Raw genomic sequence first — 4,788 nt, 5'->3', positions numbered from 1 at the left:
CAGAAGACTGAGGCAGGAGCACTTGAACCCAGGAGTTCCAGATCAGCCTGGGCAGCACAGTGAGACCCTCTCTCAAAACAAAGAAACAAAAAAGAAGTAACTGGAAAATTCCATTTCTGACAATATGGGGACCAAATATGAAAGACCAAATAATCATAAAGAAATTCTGGATAAAAAATTACCACCATTCTTTTAAGTGTGTAGCTGAGCTCTCAGAAAGGGAAGAAGGGAGTGCCGGGACAGAAGCAGCAGTGCGGCCACTGCCACCATGGCACTGCAAGCTGATCAACAAGGCTGCAGAAGATGTGAGGAAGCTGCAAACAAGACCAGATGATGGGTCGGGCGCGGTGGCTCACGCCTGGAATCCCAGCACTTTGGGAGGCCAAGGTGGGTGGATCATCTGGGGTCAGGAGTTCGAGACCAGCCCGGCCAACATGGTGAAACTTCATCTCTACTGAAAATGCAAAATTAGCTGTGCGTGGTGGTGGGCATCTGTAATCCCAGCTACATGGGAGACTGAGGCAGCAAAATTGCTTGAACCTGGGAGGTGGAAGTTGTAGTGAGCCAAGATGTGCCACTGCACTCCAGCCTGGGCGACAGAGTGAGACTCCGTCTCAAACAAACAAACAAACAAAAAACAAATAATAAAGAACTGAGAAAACTCTGTGGACTTAACAAACAAGCTATAATTGGAGACATTAATATTGAGTATCCCGGAATGCTGGATTTAAAGAGCAAGGCCAAATGGGAAGCATGGAACCTCCAAAAGGGTTGTCAAAGGAAGATGCAATGAATGTCTCTATTTCTAAGGCAAAGGAGCTTATAGAAAACGGCACTAAGAATACAGTGTATGAGAAAATTTTCCAGCCAGTTGCAGTGGCTCACACCTGTAATCCCAACACTTTGGTAGGCTGAAGTGGGCGGATCACTTGAGGTCGAGTTTGAGACCAACCTGGGCAACACAGTGAAACCCCGTCTCTACCAAAACACAAAATTAGCCAGCCGTGGTGAGTTCCTGTAATCCCAGTCACTTGTAAGACTGAGGCACGAAAATCACTTGAACCCGGGAGGCGGAGGTTGCAGTGAGCCGAGATGGTGCCACTGCACTCCAGCCTGGGCAACAAAGCAAGACTCTGTCTCAAAAAAGAATACAGTGTATGAGAAAGTTTTCCTTTTGAAGCCTTGATAATGCTCTCATGACCTAACACTTAGAGGGAGAGAGGCACTGTTCACTCTATGTATCATGTATATCTTTGCTATTACATGAATTGTAATAATAGGAGTATGCTGAAACGACATAGTTAACTAAATTGTACTTGCCTAAACCAAGTGTCCTTAAATGTTCTTTTAGAAAAGTATTTGAGTTTTATTTTGTGGATTTAGGAAGTACAAGTGCAGTTTTGTCACATGGGTATATTGTATAGTGGTGGTCTAGGCTTTTAGTGTGCCCATCACCCAAATACTGTACATTGTACCCAAAAGGTAATTTCTCATCCCTCAGGCCCTCCCACCCGCCCACATTTTCAAGTCTACAGTGTCTCTTATTCCACACTCCATGATCCTGTGTACACATTGTTTAACTCCCACTTGTAAGTGGGAATGGGTGGTGTTGGACTTTCTGTTTCTGAGTTATTTCACTTAAAATAATGGCCTCCAGTTCCACCCATGTTGCTGCAATAAAACATGATTTTATTCTTTTTTTTATGTCTGAGTAGTATCCATCATGTACATGTACCGTATTTTTTTTTTATCCAATCACCCATGGATGGACATTGGATTGATTCCAGGTCTTTGCTGTTGTGAACTGTGCTGTGATAGGCATACAGGTGAAGGTATCTTTTGGATACAATGATTTCTTTTCCTTTGGGTGGATACCCAGTGGTGGAATTCGTGGGTGGAATGATAGTTCTATTTTTCGTTATTTGAGAAATCTCCACGCTGTTTGTCATAGAGGTTGTACTGATTTGCATTCCCACCAATAATGTGTGAGTGTTCCCTTTTCTCCACATCCTCGCCAACATCTGTTGGTTTTTGACTATTTAGAAAGTCTTGCCCTGGTAGTATATAAACAGAAATTAACAATTATTTCTTCTTTTGGCTCATCTGTTCTCCTACAAGGAGTTGGTGTTACTGGTATAATAAAAACAGGTTATTAATTTAAAAAAACGGCCAGGTACAGTGGCTCACACCTGTAATCCCAACACTTTGGGAGGCCAAGGTGGGGAGATCACTTGAGACCAGAAGTTCAAGACCAGCCTGGCCAACATGGCAAAACCCCATCTCTACTAAAATTACAAAAATTAGCCAGGTGTGATGGCATGCGCCTGTAATCTCAGCTACTCAGGAGGCTGAGGCAGGAGAATTGCTTGAACCTGGGGGAGGCAGAGGTTGCAGTGAGCAGAGATCATGCCACTGCACTCCAGCCTGGGAGACACAGCGAGACCATCTAAAAAAAATTAATAATACTAATTTTTAAAAAGGGAAGAAAAAACCCCAGAAAACTAGAGAGCGAGGCACACCAGTTAACGCTGTATCCACCCTGGGGATTTAGTGCTTGGCAGGGACATGGCAGCCTTGGGAGGTTGGGTTGCAACTCCAAGCAGGTACAGAAGACAAAGTCCTATGCCTGGGAGCAGAAACTTCCACATTAGCTTGGGACTCTTAAAGTGCTATATCCTCAGTGAAAATGTGTGTGGTGGTAAATTTCATGTGTCACACTGACTAGCCATGGGGTGCCCAGATTAAACATTATTTCTAGATGTGTCTGTGAGAATGTTTATGGATGAGATTAACATTTCTTAGTTGATGGACTCAGGAGAGTACATTGCCCTCACCCACCTCAATGTGGGTGGAAATCATTCAATGTGAATAGAACAAAAGGGTCATCTGTGGTGGAGGAAGGAGGTGGTAGAAGGAGGAATGTTCCCCTTTTGCTTCTTGCCTGCCTCCTTGAGCTGGAACACTTCACCTCATCTTGTCCAGCCCCTGGACTGGGATTTACACCATTGGCTACCCTCATTCTTAAGCTTTCAGACTTGGACCGGATTACACCCACAGTTTCCCTGGATCTCCAGCTTGCAGAGAGCAGACTGTGAGACTTCAGAGCCTCTATAATTGCGTGAGCCAATTCCTCATGATAAATCAATCTCTCTCTCATACTGATTGTTTCTTTGGAGAACCCGGACTAATACATGGTGAAACAAACAAACAAAAATTAAGATCACCTTTAAGCCCAGAGAAACATGGAAGCTTGTGTGACTTGAACTGAATTCTGGGTCAAGGAAAAAAAAATACTCCCATCATAATTAATAACCAAGGCCTGTTCTCAAGTGACTGACGTCTGAACATACATTACTTTTATGGCCCAGGAATACCAAAAATAAGAAATAACATAGAAAGAGAGGAGCCTCAGGGAGACAAATATAAAAGCGATCTAGAGGTAAGTTCACTAAGCCCAGACCTCACAGAGTTCCCACAGATAGCAGATCTGCAATAGCAGATGAGTTTATAATCCAAAACCATAAAGCATGTTATAAATTACAAAGCACTAGGAGACAGAATAAAGAGGGGGATTATGCCCCTATAAATTTCATATAATAAAAGAACTAGATGAAGATTATTAATAAAACTTTATGCTTAACTTTTTAGAAAGAAGCAGTGCCTTTTGCTTCCAATTAAGTTGACATAACAGAAACTGGGTATACTCTTTTCCCTGAAACAACAACAAACAAGATAAAATATATAAAACAACAGTTTTGGCCGGGCAAGATGGCTCATGCCTGTAATCCCAGCACTTTGGGAGGCTGATGCAGGCAGATCACTTGAGGTCAGGAGTTTGAGACCAGCCTGGCCAATGTGGTGAAACCTCATCTCTATTAAAATTACAAAAAAATTAGCCAGGCATGGTGGTTTTGCCCGCAGTCCCAGCTACTTGGGAGGCTGAGACAGGAGAATCGCTTAAACCCGGGAGACGGAGGCCACAGTGAGCTGAGATTGTGCCACTGCACTCCAGCCTGGGTAACAGAGAGAGACTTTGTCCCAAAACAACAACAACAACAACAACAACAACAACAACAACAACAACAACAGTTTTTAAGACATTGGACATCAGGTAACAAAGGGCAGGGATCTGTGAGAGAAGGGAAACAAACCAGGTGAGCTCTATGATTGCCCCATATTACTGCCTAGAGAAAATTTCCAAGTTGCAGTGCAGAGAGGTGGACTTCAAACTGAGGGTGGTGTTCCCCCTGAGTTGAGGAGACAGAGCTGGGAGTCCAGGGAGGCCAAGGAAGACAGAGTTTGTAGGGCAGGTACTGGAGAGTAGAGAGCTGCATAGAGATCAAGATCTGCAGAGGGTGCCCCTCAAGTCTTCAGTGGAGTACAGATCATCACATGCATGTTAGAAAAAGACCTGCCCAAAAGGATTAGAAGGCAACATACGGCCAGGAGCAATTTTTGCCCATTACCCTAGAATGGCAAGCTTCATAATTCACACAGTATCTATCAGGTAGGATACTCAGAAGTGTTTTGCCTCAGTGGTGGGACCAAAATAGTCCTAGACTAAACCCAAATCTGGTCCAGCCAAACAAACTTCAAAAATGAACTTTGGGCCAGGTGTGGTGCTCATGCCTATCACCCCCGCACTTTGGGAGGCCAAGGCAGGTGGATCACCTGAGGTTAGGAGTTCAAGACCAGCCTGGCTAACATGGTGAAACTCTGGTTCTACTAAAAATACAAAAAATTAGCTGGGCATGGTGGCATGCACTTGTAACCCCAGCTACTCGGGAG

General features: G+C 44.0%; 1 pseudogene; it reads left to right on the top strand.

The window, feature by feature from the left end:
* Window positions 1–268: 268 nt before the first annotated feature.
* On the top strand, window positions 269–3,688 carry LOC108538814 (acyl-CoA-binding domain-containing protein 7 pseudogene; annotated as a pseudogene).
* The last annotated feature ends 1,100 nt before the right edge of the window (window positions 3,689–4,788 follow it).

This window comes from Rhinopithecus bieti, unplaced genomic scaffold, assembly GCF_001698545.2.
Source record: "Rhinopithecus bieti isolate Rb0 unplaced genomic scaffold, ASM169854v2 scaffold_13348, whole genome shotgun sequence".
In the NCBI taxonomy this organism is placed as follows: Eukaryota; Metazoa; Chordata; class Mammalia; order Primates; family Cercopithecidae; genus Rhinopithecus; species Rhinopithecus bieti.
Note: the sequence above shows the minus strand (reverse complement) of the source record. Positions and strands in the feature narration are given on the sequence as shown.